The sequence below is a fragment of the Rhinatrema bivittatum genome, chromosome 4, assembly GCF_901001135.1.
Source record: "Rhinatrema bivittatum chromosome 4, aRhiBiv1.1, whole genome shotgun sequence".
NCBI lineage: Eukaryota > Metazoa > Chordata > Amphibia > Gymnophiona > Rhinatrematidae > Rhinatrema > Rhinatrema bivittatum.
In genome coordinates this window covers 161032087-161048156 of record NC_042618.1, presented here as the reverse complement: position 1 = coordinate 161048156, position 16070 = coordinate 161032087, and the positions used below count along the sequence as shown (strand labels likewise).

Genomic DNA, 16070 nt, shown 5'->3' with positions numbered 1-16070 from the left:
CGTGCACATGGATGCACGCACGCTTGTTTGAACATTGACCCCTTAGAGCGCCCGCTCTCTTAACACGCGTCCAGCAACCTCTCCTGGGTGCATGATGCATTATTTAAATGAGAGGGTCACATACTAGGGATAAATTGTGCATCCCTAGCTCATCCATGGCATCAGGTACCCAGCAGATGTGGCTGTGCATGGGTTAGGAAAATGGGACGGTCAAATTAATGGGTGTCCATTTTCCTAACCCTCTCACAGCCACGGGTTAGGAAAACAGATGCCCAATTAATAGGTGTTTATTTTCCTAACCCGACTGCCAGCAAGATTTTATTTCATGCTGCTTTCTCCTACTTTATATATCTAATTTTTATATTTCACTTTTTGGCACTTTAAAGCAGATTACATTCAGGCAATGTAGTTATTTTGCTCACAATCTAAGTACAGCCCTCTCTTGCACGCGCGCAAGAGGGGTGTACTTTTGTAAACTCTGTGAGGCGACGCAATTGGGCCTTCCCCAGGTCCCTTCCAGTCTGCTCCAATTAAGGACGGGGTTTAGGGAAGTTCCCTCCCAGTCCGCTCCAATTAAGGAGCGGACTGGGAGAGAACTTCCCTAGCCCCCTGCCTAACCTTCCTTCTTCTTCTCTCCTCCCCACCCCCTAAAATTAACCTACCTGCCCTGAATTTTGTTATTTCATTACTTGCTCCTCCTCAGGAGCAGAAATAATTTACACTCGCTGGCTGGCTGGCTGCTGGCGTGCACTTCCCTGGGACAGCAGCTAATGGCCTGCCCTGCCCTGCTCCTCCCCTCCCTGCTCAGACCACGCCCGGCAATTATGTGTGTTTCGTCACTTATGCGCATGGCTAGGCCCTTTTGAAAATGCGCGCAGGGCCCGGCCACACGCATGACGATATTTGCGTGTGTTGCCGATTTAACATTCGGTCGTAAGTCTGTACTTGAGGTAATGGAGAGTAAAGTGACTTTCCCAAGGTCACAAGGAGCAGCAGGGTGATTTGAATGCTGGTCTCCTTGGGTCAAAGGCCACTGTGCCAACAATTAGGCTACTCCTCCACTCTGATACTTAGTATCAGGACAAAATAAAGTAGGAGGAACCACAGAAGAGCAGTATTTTGGGTTATTTTGTGGCTTTGTGAGGAGGTTTTCAGACGACTTGGAGCATGTAAAGACTTAACACCAGCCCTGGCGTTAATTTTTCCATGTTAAAATGTGTGCATCGGGTGGACAGGTGATTTTTTGCATCTGGAGTAGTAGCTAATAGCCTCATCTACATGCATTTACATGTGATGAGTGCTATTATCTATGTGCTGGTTTGGATACTCGTTTTGGACATGCTAATTCCCTTATTGCATCAGGTGTCAGCCTAGCGCATCCAAAACATGTGTTCAAGAGTCCGTTAGCCTGTCAGAATGTTGTGAGCAGCAGTTGTTGAATTCTAGCAGCAACATTTTGCATTCTTTTAAAATGTAGAAGAAAGACAGTGCTTCTCTAGCTATTCTTTGGGTCATGAGGCCTCTGTGTCTGCTCTATAGAGGCTGGTATGCCACACTATGTTTTTATTAATGAGGGTGTGCCTTAGATTTGGAAAAATAATGGGAAGCACTGCTGCATGAAATGTCTCCTATCTTTCTTTTTACCTTGTTTTCTGTTACCTTTATAGCCTACTTTCCTAGGGGAAAAGGCTTATGGGATCCATGTTTGTGTGTATTCCTGGGTACTCCCTTCCTCTCCACCCCCCATTCCCACTATAACTTTTGAGATTAGTGTCATATCCACACCAAATTGTCAAGATATGTCAGAAGTTCAAGAGAATCTTGATAGAGGTATTTCTTTTACTCCAGATGTATGCCTGGATGTCTGCTCTTGCACATATTTCAGAAAGTAAGCTGTAATATGGAATGTCTTGTTTCTTTTTCAACCTCAGCATGACATTCTGCTCCTCCGCCACTTGGATCCGCCAAAATAAGGCCCAGTGAGACCAGAGGAGTAGATTCAGGCATGCTAATGCCCTAGAGAGCAGCACGTTGCTAGGTTCTGGCATGCTAAGGCCCTAGAGAGCAGCCCATTGCTAGGTTCAGGCATGCTATAGTCATAGAGAACAGCCTGTCTGTTCAGGCATGTTATCACAGTAGACCACAGTATCTTCAGCCATGTTATTACCATCCTCCCTCACCCATTTACCTATTGATACCACCCATTTGTCTTTTCTTAGACACCTCTCAATTCATTCCGTCCCTTCTCCTCCATGTGCCTACTCGTTCAGACCAGCACCTCTTCCTTCTTCAACCTACCATCGATTCATAGCACCTCTTCATCCTCCCTGTTCACCCTCTGCCTGAGGTTTCAGGCTACAATGATTTCAAGATAGGAGTTCCTACTCCAGCTGAAAGGAAGTTGTTAACTTTGGAGTAAATATATCTTTCTAAAAATTATGATTATTATTGTTTCAGAGGACACTTGGGTTAAGGGCAAAATGTTGTTGAAGGGCTGAAAAGCAGAAAATAAATACATTTAGTTAGAATTGATTTTGTATTTCCCAGGCGAACGTTTTTGAAAGTAGTGAGACGAAAGTAATAAAGGGACGCCACAGTATCCACTCACAGTTACAACTCCAGAATGAGCACTATTTAATGGCTTTTGGTTTAATAGCTTTTGGTTTTCTTAAAGAGATGGGGTTGGTTTGGTTTTTACTTTTCTTGATCCTCGCTTTGTTGCTCGACCCTTTCAGTAAAAGTGGAAACAGTTCGCTTTGGGTGGGAGCAGAAGCAGAGCAGAAGGAGGCGCTGTAATCCATGTCTTCCCTTCCGCGACAAGTGTTTCTTGAACATTAGTTCTTAGGAACTGGAAGGAAGTGTAGCAGAACATTATTTTGCATGTGATTGGGAGTAAATTGAATTTGATAGCAAGAATCGGGAATTGAGAACATTTCTATACCTTTGTATTTTTAACTTGGGGAACGAGGTTGGCCAATAGTTATTTGGAGACGGGAAGAGACAGACAGAGAGAAAGGTAAAGACAGAGCGTGTCATGCAGAAATATGTTTCTTCTCTTTGCCTGATTGCCTCTTTCCTCCTCCTCCTCCTGGGGGAGGGGGGCCGCAGATCACCCCACGGCAGAGAATTAGAGCCCGGCTAGCCTCTCATTGGACTGCGCTGGGGAGGAAAGTGTCAGCCCATGAGGCGTGGCCGCAGGAGCCTGTCTGTCACTTAAATAGAGTCTAGGCCGGTGAGCAAGAGAAGGAATCCCGAGCAAAGGCATCGCAGCAATAGATCCGTGAGCAAGGCAGCCAGGTACTGAGACTGGAGATCGGCCCAGAATGAAGCAGCCGGGTACTGTGATCTTGGCAGGGATAGGAGGCGCTTTTTGCTGGCCTTGTAGATCGAGTCAGAGGGAAGCAGCTGCGTACTGGGAGGGGAGGCGCTTTATGTTGTCCCTACAGATCGAGACGAGGGAAGCAGCCGGATATTGGGAGGAACTGGCGACGCTTTATACTGGACCTGCAGATCAGGTCAGAGAGAAGTAGTCGGGTCCTGGGAGCAACTGAGGTGCTTTAGTAGCCGCGGCTAGAGGCGCTTTCTGCCTGCAGACTTGGCTGAGCAGTGCGATCACAAGACCTGCTGGTGCTAGCCATCCGCAGCTTCTCTTGCGTTCTCATTGCATATTGCAGGCTTTTTAAAGGATGCCCAAGGTGTGGTGATTTGCAGATTTTTCGTCATATAGCAGAATAACTTATCTATAGAAAAAGGAAGAATGCTTTGCAGCAAAGTGTAAGATTGCATTTTTAAACTATCAGGCAATTATTTTACTATTAATGATCACTAAAGAAACCAGGCCCATGGTTTATAATGTATATGAATAACTGAAACTCGTATTCATTAATTATCTGAATTTGTGGTCCAATTTCCAAATGTTTTCTCCCTGTGTCTGTGAAAAGCAAGGCCCTGATCTCCAAAATAAAGAAATATAAATTGCTAGGGTTTTTTTTTTTTTTTAGGATACCTGACAATTTCCTGCACTGACAGGATAGGGAGGAAAATATCGCTCCAGGATCTCTTCTATGAGCTGGAAATTAGCACTAATAAGTGCTTTTTATAAGTATTTTTTAATTCTTAGGGACTGGAAGGAGATGCAGTAGAATATTATTTTGCGTGTGAATTTGATAGTGAAGAATCCGGAAAGGAAAACATATCTCTACCTGTGTATTTTTAACTTGGGGAAGGGGACTGACCAATAGTAAACCCTGGGCCTTAGGTGACTGGAAGAGACAGAGATCTAGGCAGAGACTGATAGAGAGCGCCATGCAGAAATCTGTCAGTCTCTCTTTCCTCCTCCTCTTTCTGCTCTAGGAGAAGGGGGGCCGCAGATCACCCCACGGCCGAGACTGGGAGCACAGCCTGCCTCTCATTGGACTGCGCTGGGGAGGAAAGCGTCAGCCCATGTGGCATGGCTACCGGAGCCTGCCTGTCACTTATAGGCCGGTGTGCGAGAGAAGGAATCTCGAGCAGAGGCATCGCGTGAGCGAGGCAGTCAGGCTCTGGGACGGAAGCAGCCGGGTGCTGAGGGGGACTGGAGGCGCATTATACCGGATCTGCAGATGGGGCAAGAGGGAAGAGCCGGGTACGGGGGCTAGACGTACTTCCTATAGAACCTGAGGACGGGGCTGGAAGGAATTTGCCGGATAGTGGGAGGAACTGGAAGATTTAGCAGCCGGATACGGGTACTGGGACGAAAGACGTTCGCTGTTTAGCTCAGCAGTACGATCACAAAACCTTACCTAGTGCTAGCCATCCGCAGCCTCTCTCTAGCGTTCTCATTGCACACTGCAGAGCTTCCTAACCGATGGCAAAGGTAGCATGTGTGTGTGACGATTTGCAGGTTTTTCTGAATCTCTTCATATGCATAGGATACTATGTAGGAAAAGGAAGAATGTTTTATAGCAAAATGTAATATTGCATTTTAAATTGGTATCAGATAAGTATTTTACCAGTAATTTTTACAGTAAAGGAGTTAGGACCATAATTTATAGAGTTTAATTAATTGAAAATCGATATTTGTGGAAAACAGGGCCCTTCCAACAAAAATAATCGAGTTTCTTTCTAACATTTAAAATATACAGAAAGTGGGGAGCAGAGATTCTTCTTCTGTTGCATGTGACCTGCAGTCTCTAGTATAGGGTAGACAAGAAGGAATAGCTTTTTTGTTATTTTAACATCTTATAATTTATCTGTAGCATATTGGAATAACTTAAAATGTTATAGAAAGATAAGCTTTTATCAGCCTATTTTCAGTCTTTGATTTAACTGCTTGTTCATAAAAATTATAATTGTAATTATTATTATTATTTTTTAGAACCGGAGTATTTAGATAGTTTAGATTGGTTTAATAGTTCTCTCTCTTTGAGAACATATCATAAAAATATAAGAAGTTGCCATATTGGGTCAGACCGAGGGTCCATCAAACCCAGCTTCCTGTTTCCAATAGTGGCCAATCCAGGTGACAAGTACCTGGCAAGTATCAAACATTAAATAGATCACATACTACTAATACCAGTAAAAGCAGTGGCCATTCCCCAAGTCAACTTGATTAATAGCAGTTTATGGACTTCTCCAGGAACTTATCAAAACCTTTTTTTAACTGCCCTAACTACATCCTCTGGCAACAAAATTCCAGGTTTAATTGTGTATTGTGTGAAAAAGAATGTTCTCTGATTAGTTTTAAATGTGCTACTTGCTTACTTCATGGAATGCCCCCTAGTCCTTCTGTTATCTGAAAGACTAAACAACTGATTCACATTTACCTGTTATAGTCCTCACACGATTTTATAGATCTCTATAATATGCCCCCTCAACTGTCTCTTCTCCAAGCTGAACAACCCTAACCTCTTTAGCCTTGCTTCATAGGTGAGCTGTTCCATCCCCGTTATCATTTTGGTTGCTTCTCTCTGTACCTTCTCCAATGCAACTGTTGTACTTTGGATATTGAAGCATGGGCCCTTGGTCACGGTAAGAGATGACACCTCCCACAGGGCTCGGACTTGCAGCGATAGGTTAGCTCTAGGCAGAGATGGACACAGAGATATATCTTTATTGTACTGCAACGTAGATGGTAACCTGAGGATTGGGTGAGGATTCCATCTAGGAGTAGAGAACCAGATGATAATGTTCCGTCTGTATGTAGCAGAGTGGAATGTCAGTTCCACAGTCTCACCAAGTCTGCATTGCAGGGTAGATCGGGAGTCTATGGAGAGAGAGATGAGACAAGCAAAGACAGAACTGGAGCAGCAGTACTCACTCTGATGCTGGTAGTTGTAGTAGGAGAAAGTCCCGAAGAGCGGAGGTCTCGGACGAGCAAGGCCCCGATGTGTGTGTACCGTAGGAGTCCTGGTAATAGATAGGCAATTCCGAAGGGTAAATAGGAGCAAGGCAAGGCCCCCAAGGAGCGGGTACCTTAGGCGTCCTTGTTGGTAGCAGATACCCCTGAGAGTAAAGAGGAGCGAGACAAGGCTCCCGAGGAGCGGGTGCCTTAGGCGTCCTTGTTGGTAGCAGATAACCCCAGAGGGTAAAGAGGAGCGAGGCAAGGCCCCCATGGAGCGGGTACCTAAGTCGTCCAGGAGCGAAAGTACACAGAGTGGAGGCGTCTGTGTAAGGAATTGTGAATTGGGTTTAAATGTCCTGAGCTTGTGACGTCATGCGGTGGGGACACCCCCGAGGTTTCCGTCATGACGCACGTAAAGGACGGGGCTGCATGCGTGCATGCCCTAGGTGATTCCGGGATAAAGATGGCGAACGCAATCACCCATGCTGGTCTGGGGAAGCTGGAGGGGTCGGCATAGAGAAGCAGAGGCAGCCATCTTCCCAAGGTGAGCGGAGTTAGGCAGAAAAAAGGTAAGCAACAGAGGGTGGAGCCGTCTGCGACTGACGGGCGCAACAGTACCTCCCTTCCAAGGCCCCCCCCCCCCCCAGGGGGTTTTGGCTTACGAGGATGAGACTGATGGAAGCGACGGAGCATGTTTTTATCCAGGATATTGGCCATGGGCTCCCAGGAGTTCTCCTCCGGTCCGTATCCTTTCCAGGAGATAAGGTACTCCCTTCGTTTACCTCTCTTGCGTACTTCCAGGATGTCATCAACCGTATATGCAATATCTTCTGCATCAAATGGCGTAGGTTCCGAAGCTTTGCCGGAGAATTCAGACAGTACAAGAGGTTTCAGTAGGGCCACGTGAAAGGCATTATGAATTTTCATGGATGGCGGTAGCTTCAAACTGTAGGTCAAATTCCCAAGGCATCGGAGGACAGCAAAAGGTCCGACGTACCACGGAGCCAAACGTGCCGATGGCAGCTTCAAGCGGAGAAACTTTGTACTAAGCCATACTTTATCCCCAGGCTGAAATTGTGGAGCCTTCCTGTGGTGAGCGTCTTAAGTCTTCTTGGCTCTTTCTCCCGCTTTGAAGAGCAGTTCTTAAGTCTGTTTCCACAATTGTTGTAATTCCATTGCAGTGGCTTGAGCTGCTGGAGATGTCACAGAGAGTGGTAGAGGTAATGGAGGTAATGGTTGGCGGCCATATACCACAGGTGGCATAGGAAGCCACATAGGCTTGGACATCAGTCTTCATGGTAGACCACCAATAAAAATGTTGGAGCATAGCCAATGTACGTTCCAGCCGGGATGGCCGGCCAGATGTGAGTCATGTGCCCACTTTAGTAATTTCTCCCTCATTCCTAGTGGCACCACTGTTTTCCCGGTGTGCATGGCTGCTAAGACCACCTTCTCTGGACTGATGATGTGACAAGGTTCATTGGGTACATCCACCGTAGAGAAGGAGCGCGAAAGAGCGTCTGCTCTGACATTCTTCTCAGCAGGACATTATTTTAGTAAAAAGTCAAAGCGATTGAAAAACGACCATCTCGCTTGCCAGTGATTAAGGCGTTGAGCATGTCATAGATATTCCAAATTTTTATGATCGGTATACACCGTCATTTGGTGCTGCGCATCTTCCAGCCATGGACACCATTCTTCAAAGGCCAATTTTATAGCTAGCAATTCTTTATCTCCAATTCCATAATTCCTCTTGGCGGGTGAAAATTGTTGTGAAAAGAAAGAGCAGGGATGGAGAACATTGGCATCACTATATTGGCTTAATACTGCTCCCACGCCAACTTCGGAGGCGTCAACCTCGATGATGAAAGGACACAGAGGATTGGGGTGGCGAAGACAAGGCTTAATTTGGAAGGCTTCTTTGAGGGTCAGGAAGGCTGCAACAGCCTCAGCAGACCATCGAAATGGATCAGCTCCTTTCCTGGTCATGGCCGTGAGTGGTGCTGTTAGAGTGGAGTAGTGCTTGATGAAGGTACGGTAATAGTTTGTGAAACCGAGGAAACGGTGTAAGGCTTATAAGCCTTACACCGGGTTGAGGCCACTCTTGAATGTTCTTCAGCTTTTGAGGGTCCATCTGGAAACCATTCTTGGAAATGATGTACCCCAGAAATGGCTGTTGTGTTGTGGCATTGTAGACCCTTGGTTGCAATGGAGATGACTCTGCCCACGGGGAGGGGCCCCTTGGGGAACTACTGCGATAGGATGAATTCAGATAGCAGACACAGTATGGATAGAGTCTTTATTGTACTGCTGTAGATAGATGGTAAAGCAGGAAGGTAAGGCACTGATCCAAGAAGTGCCAGTATGTTCAACAGGCTCAGATCTAATTAAATCAAACACACAACCTTAACACTTCAGCTTGTAGGGTAAATTAGTGCAAAACAATCCCTTTGGAGATTTACACTGCAGTTAGTTGTCCTGAGTGATTCACTGCTGTTCTGATTAACAAATAATGGTACCTAATCAAATCAAACACACAACCTTAACACTTCAGTTAGTTAGCCAGAGTGACTCACTGCTCTCTTGATTAGCAAATGTTGGTACCTAATCAAACCAAATCACACTATTTATTTATTATTTACATACTTTTAATATACCGACGTTCAGGACAAAAAAAGTCTTATCACACCGGTTTACATCAAACTTAACTTGGGAAAGTTACAAATAACCAGACGAGTAATCAAGATAAACAAGAAAGATAAGTTACAATAACTGGTGGAGGTAATCAAACATAAACACTACCTCAGCATCTTTCCAAGGTGAGTAACTGAACTGAAATTTTCAACCTTTTTACTTAGGTATACACTGCTCCTAGCTTAATTCTAGCTTTGGCTACTTTTCTCTTTCTCTTTTTTTTTTTTTAATATACAAACACTCTAACTTCTGCTTACTAGCTGCCTTACAGACTGACTATTAAAAAATACAAACAGTCTAACTTCTGTGTATTCGCTGCCTTACTGACTATTAAAAGCACAAACACACAAACACACTAAATAATATTCCCAAATAGTTAACTTTGCCCCAATACTTTAAAAAAAGACAATGTCCCAAGCAAAAACTTACTGATTCCTTTCAGCCACAAGCAAGGTGATCCTCTCCTCAGTGTTCTCAGTGCTCCCACATCTACTCGGTGAAGACCTCTCATGATCTTAAAGATCTCTATCATATCCCCCCTTAGCCGTCTCTTCTCCAAACTGAACAGCCCTAACCTCTTCAGCCTTTCCTCATAGGGGAGCTGTTCCATCCCGTTATCATTTTAGTTGCCCTTCTCTGTACCTTCTCCATCACAACTATATCTTTTTTGAGATGCAGCGACCAGAATTGTACACAGAATCCAAGGTGCGGTCTCACCATGGAGCAATATAGAGGCATTATGACATTTTCCGTTTTATTAACTTTTCCCTTCCTAATAATTCCTAACATTCATATAGAAACATATAGAAACATAGAAGTGACGGCAGAAGAAGACCAAACGGCCCATCCAGTCTGCCCAGCAAGCTTTCACACCTATTTGTTTTCATAATCTGTTACTATGACCGCTGAGGTCAGGGCCCTTATTGGTAACTTTATGGTCCAAGTCCCTTACACCCCCACCATCGATGCAGAACAGCAAGTGCTGGAGCTGCATCTAAGTGAATTATCTAGCTAATTGGTTTGGGGTAGTAACCGCCCGTAATAAGCAAGCTACTCCCGTTTGTTTACCCTGCATGTGCAATTCAGCCATTGTTGGTTGTCTGAATAAAAATCCTCTTTACTTAATTCCCTCTGTTGCTGAAGCAGTGAGCTGCGCTGGATACTTATTCCAAGTCAAGTATCATGCTTAATTGATTCGGGGTAGTAGCCACCGTAACAAGCAAGCTACACCATGCTTATTTGTTTACCCCACGACTATTAATTCATTTCTTGTTGGTTGATGCTGATATAAATCATCTTTTCTTCATTCTCTCTGCCGTTGAAGCAGAGAGCTATGTTGGATGTGCATTGCAAGTGAAGTATCAGGCTTAATTGATTCGGGGGTAGTAAGCGCCGTAACAAGCCAGCTACTCCTATGCTTATCTGTTTACCCAGACTATGTAATTTATTCCTTGTTGGTTGATGCTGAATATAAATCATCTTTTCTTCATTTTCCCTGCCGTTGAAGGAGAGAGCTATGCTGGATGTGCATTGAAAGTGAAGTATCAGGCTTATTTGATTTGGGGTAGTAACCGCCATAACAAGCCAGCTACTCCCATGCTTATTTGTTTACCCAGACTATGTAATTCATTCCTTGTTGGTTGATGCTGAATATAAATCATCTTTTCTTCATTTTCCCTGCCGTTGAAGGCGAGAGCTATGCTGGATGTGCATTGAAAGTGAAGTATCAGGCTTATTTGATTTGGGGTAGTAACTGCCGTAACAAGCCAGCTACTCCCATGCTTATTTGTTTACCCAGACTATGTAATTCATTCCTTGTTGGTTGATGCTGAATATAAATCATCTTTTCTTCATTTTCCCTGCCGTTGAAGGAGAGAGCTATGCTGGATGTGCATTGAAAGTGAAGTATCAGGCTTGTTTGATTTGGGGTAGTAACCGCCGTAACAAGCCAGCTACTCCCCTGCTTTTTTGTTAATGCAAATCCTTTTTTCCACATTTCCTCTTGCCGTTGAAGCATAGAGCAATCTGTTTGCTTTTTTTGACTGCTGCAGCACACTGAGCCGATGATTTTAAAGTATTATCCACTATGATGCCTAGATCTTTTACCTGGGTGGTAGCTCCTAATATGGAACCTAACATCGTGTAACTACAGCATGGGTTATTTTTCCCTATGTGCATCACCTTGCACTTGTCCACATTAAATTTCCTCTGCCATTTGGTTGCCCAATCTTCCAGTCTTGCAAGGTCCCCCTGTAATGTATCACAGTCCGCTTGTGACCTTGCTAGACTGCGGTCCCTCTGATTATCTCTGATTGCTGCCAGAGAACATGCCACCCCCTTGGCCAAAGCTAGGTCTCACCTGGGCTTGGCTTGGATGATCACAGGGTCAGCATGGGGGAGTGGGTAACAGCTAATGCCTTAATTATCATGTCATTTACATGGGAGGGTGCTAATCTGTACACATATTATTGTGTACACATTTTAACCACACAAATTGCAATTAAAACTATGTGCTCTGCTGAGTGCACCTTATTAATTTTCTTCAATGTGAAAAATTTACAAGGGTGTAAAAACTTTTACAAGGCACTGTAGCTTCTTCCTCCACCTCCCCCACAGTTTAAAACAATAAGGACAGTTTCATTTCATACATAATAACATACATAGTAATATCAGCAGAAAAGGACCATATGGCCCATCCAGGAGGGCCCAGCAAGCTCCGTGCAGAATACCCCCAAGCCGTATGAAAAGGGTAGTAATATTTACAATCAAAACCAAGCAGCTGTCAAATCCATAACAAATTATTGCTAGCAACATTTTCACTGGGTGAGGAGACTTCTTGATAATTTAGACAATGCTGCTTGACATTCTTTGCTTTTGGGACATGGCCGTAGTAGCCGGCCTTTTTTTTTCCCCCTTATAAGAACATAAGAACATAAGAAAATGCCATACTGGGTCAGACCAAGGGTCCATCAAGCCCAGCATCCTGTTTCCAACAGTGGCCAATCCAGGCCATAAGAACCTGGCAAGTACCCAAAAACTAAGTCTATTCCATGTAACCATTGCTAATGGCAGTGGCTATTCTCTAAGTGAACTTAATAGCAGGTAATGGACTTCTCCTCCAAGAACTTATCCAATCCTTTTTTAAACACAGCTATACTAACTGCACTAACCAAATCCTCTGGCAACAAATGTCTGCATGTCAGTATTCCAGACTATAAAAGTCAGGGCCCACATTAATGACTGTATCCAGTTCCCCATCCCCCCCTCACTGTTGAAGCATGGAGCCATGTTGCAGTTGTGTCAAATGCATCAAGGCTATTGATTGAGGGCAGTAATCCCCATGCCTTCTGTTAAGGGTAGTAACTGCCGCTGCCTCGGGTGATGAAGAAAACAGCTTTGTATTATTTTATTTGCTGGGACCATTAGTGTTAATTGTGAAATGTAGCTATCTAAAGACAGGTATAGGTAAAAAATGTAAATCTAGAAACATGACAGCAGAACTTTCTGAATGTGAATACCCAAAATCTGGAATGCTAGATTATCCCAGGACAAGCAGGATGCTAGTCCTCACATATGGGTGACATCAATAATGGAGCCCTATGTACGGAAAACTTCTCTCAAAGTTTCTATGAAACTTTTGAATGGCACTGGAGTGCCTACTGAGCATGCCCAGCATGCTATGATATTCCCTGCCACAGGGGTCTCTCCTCAGTCTTCTTTTTTCCGCGAAGCGGTTAGCCTCGCGGTTTGATTGGAGTCTGAGGTGAAATTTCATCTCCACAAAAAATCGGAAAATTTCAATTAAAATTTTTATCCATCGAGGGGGTTTTTCCCATTTGTTACCGGCTGGTAACTTTTTTCTCTTTCGATTCCCGGCTGGGAACGCTAAAATTCGGGTTCGCCGTCGACGGCTGTCCGGCGCCATGGCCTCCGGGTTCAAAAAATGCCCGAATTGTATAGAACAATGTCTATTACTGATCCGCATGGTGAGTGTGTTCTTGCCTCGGCAAGGATCACAACATCCAAGCGTGTTCATCCTGTGCTGAAATGACCACGAAAGGTCGCACGACTGAGGGCCGAAAGGATGGGAGCAGCTCTTTTCAGTCCAGCTGCTGCCAAGACCGGCGACGTCGGCCCAGTCTTCGCCATCGGCCTCGGTTCGGCAGTTACTATTAAAAAGAAACTTCCGGCTGCGGGGGACGCTTCCACTCCATCCCCGTCGATTTCATCGAAGGCATCCACTTCAGGAAGCGACAAACAGCTGAGAGCATCGCCATCGACATCGACGACGGCGGGAGTCGGTGTCCGGAGACACTAAACACAGGTACGGCCTCCCCTGCTAAGAAAACCCCCGGACTGAAGCAGAGGCTCCAAGGCTACTGATGGGCGATCCCCACCGATATCGGTGCCGGGTTCCGAACCTCTCAGGCCCTGAGTAGGAATCGGCATCGCCAACACCGCCTCCCTCCACAGCTGCTCTGTTTTCAACCAGCTGTGCGTGTGGAACTTGGACATACTCATTCGTCAAGCGGTGCAACAGGCTCTTCGAGACGCAAGACCGCCATCGATGCCGATTCCACATCCATCGATGCCCATCTCTGCACTAAACGATTCCGGGGTCATCGACGATGCCGCGGGAACCGACATCGATTCCAACCACCCGGTGGATTCACCGTACCTCGTACGCCTCCCCTGATTCCGTCCTCGGTGCCGATGCCCATGCCGGTGCCCTCACCAGGAAGGCCGATGCCAACACCGGTTCCTCGGGAGGATGTTCCCATTTTGCACCCAGTTTTCAACAAACTGACACACTACTGGGAATCCTGACAAGGCAACCACCGCAAGATCCACTTCCAGGCCCTTCAGGGTGCCAAGGCCCCCTAGGCCACATTCACCTGTAGGACCATCAGCACCTTATCCTAAGCCTCAGCAGGAATCGGATGATTCCCATTCAGAATACTCTTCGGAAGAAGATTTATTCTCGGAGCCATCTCCAACTGAGGATCACAGGAAGTCTCCACCAGAGGATCTATCCTTCACGAACTTTGTTAGGGAAATGGCTGATACCATCCCATTCCCTATACAAACAGAGGTGGATCAAAGACAGAAGACTTTGGAAGTCTTACAGTTCGTAGACCCACCGAAGGAGATGTTAGCAATCCCAGTGCATGAAGTCTTACAGGAACTTCAACAAAGAATCTGGGAGCATCCAAGTTCGGTCTCCCCGATCAATAAGAGAGCTGAGGCCACTTATTTAGTGCAGCCAACTCCGGGATTCCAAAGGCCACAACTGCCCCACCAGTCAGTGGTGGTAGAGTCCGCCCAAAAGAAGGCGAAGAGACAGAAATCCCATGCTTCAGTGCCGCCGGGAAAAGATAGTAGGTTGTTGGACAACCTCGGCAGGAAAGTTTTCCAGGGTTCCAAGCTGGTATCGAAGATTACAGCTTACCAGCTGTACATGAACCAATACCAAAGAAACCTTTGGAAGCAAGTACAGGAACTTTCTCTGGCCTTACCGGATCAATACCAAGAGGCATTTCAAGCGTTAGTACATAAAGGCCTTGACTCGGGGAAACACGAAGTCAGGGCCACTTACGACTGTTTTGAGACAGCAGCAAGGTTGTCCGCATCAGCTATAGCTGCACGACGATGGGCATGGCTAAAAGCATCGGATCTTCGCCCAGAAGTCCAGGATCATCTGTCTGATCTACCATGCTTGGGGGATAATCTCTTCGGAGACAAAATAAAGGAAGCGGTAGCGACACTTAAGGATCATTCAGAGACTTTGAAGCAATTGTCGTCTCAGCCTCAGGAGTCGCAGGCCTCTTCCAGAAAATTTCCAAAAAGAGACACTCGAAGGCCTTATTATCGCCAACGAAGATACTACCCCCCAGCAGGTAGACAGAGGCCTAGCCATCCAACACAGCGCCAGCAGCCTAGGCAAAGGCAGCAGAGGCCTCAGCCGCCTCCACAAACAACGGCCACGTCTGGTTTCTGAACAACCCCAGAGAGCAGCAGCATAAATCCGTTCCCCGAAACACCTGTAGGAGGCCGCATTCAACATTTTCTCAGCAATTGGGCCTCCATCACCACCGACCAGTGGGTGTTATCCATCACGACCCACGGTTACAGGTTGGATTTCTCAACTACCCCTATGGAGAATCCACCACTTCACTCTCATTCAATAAATCAACACTCCATAATTCTTCAAACAGAATTATCCACCCTTCTGAGAATCAGGGCCATAGAACCAGTTCCTGGTCCTCAGAAGGGCAGAGGATTCTACTCCCGATATTTCCTCATTCCAAAGAAAACAGGAGGCCTTTGTCCTATCCTAGACCTCAGGAATCTCAACAAATTTCTCAAGAAAGAAAAATTCAGAATGGTATCCCTAGGCTCCATTCTGCCTCTTCTTCAAAGGGGAGATTGGCTCTGCTCTCTGGATCTTCAAGATGCCTACGCTCACATCCCCATCTACCCTCCGCATCGCCAGTACCTGCGGTTTCAAGTACTAGATCAGCATTTTCAATACAGGGTGCTGCCATTCGGACTAGCATCAGCACCCAGAGTGTTCACAAAATGCATGGCTGCAGCAGTGGCACACCTACACAAACAAAAGGTGCACGTGTTTCCTTATCTAGACGATTGGCTCATCAAAAGTCATTCAAAAGAAGGTGCCGTCGCGTCCCTCAAGCTCACCATCCAAGTCCTTCATTCCTTGGGATTTCTCATCAATTACCAGAAATCCCATCTGTCACCAACTCATCTACTACAGTTTATAGGTGCAGAGCTAAACACTACACTAGCGACCGCCTTTCTACCAAAAGACCGTGCTCAGACACTTGTCCTCTTAACTCACCAGCTCCGCAACCGATTCAAGGTGACGGCTCACCAGTGCCTCATTCTTCTAGGGCACATGGCTTCCACGGTTCATGTAACTCCCATGGCCAGACTGACCATGCGACTTCTACAATGGACACTCAAAACACAGTGGATACAAGCCACTCAACCAATGTCCACTCCTGTTTATATCACACCAGAGCTCAAAGCCGCA

General features: G+C 45.8%; 1 protein-coding gene across 2 annotated transcripts in view; it reads left to right on the top strand.

Moving 5' to 3' along the window:
• Window positions 1-3149: 3149 nt before the first annotated feature.
• Window positions 3150-16070, top strand: part of FASN (fatty acid synthase) — a 108740-nt gene continuing 95819 nt past the window's right edge. The window contains exon 1 of one of the 2 annotated variants that reach the window (XM_029599026.1): window positions 3150-3297. The gene's annotated coding sequence lies outside the window, so the exon portion shown is untranslated. Of the gene's footprint in view, window positions 3298-3496; window positions 3516-16070 lie in introns of those variants that run through there. The other variant, XM_029599027.1, reaches the window with a different exon arrangement.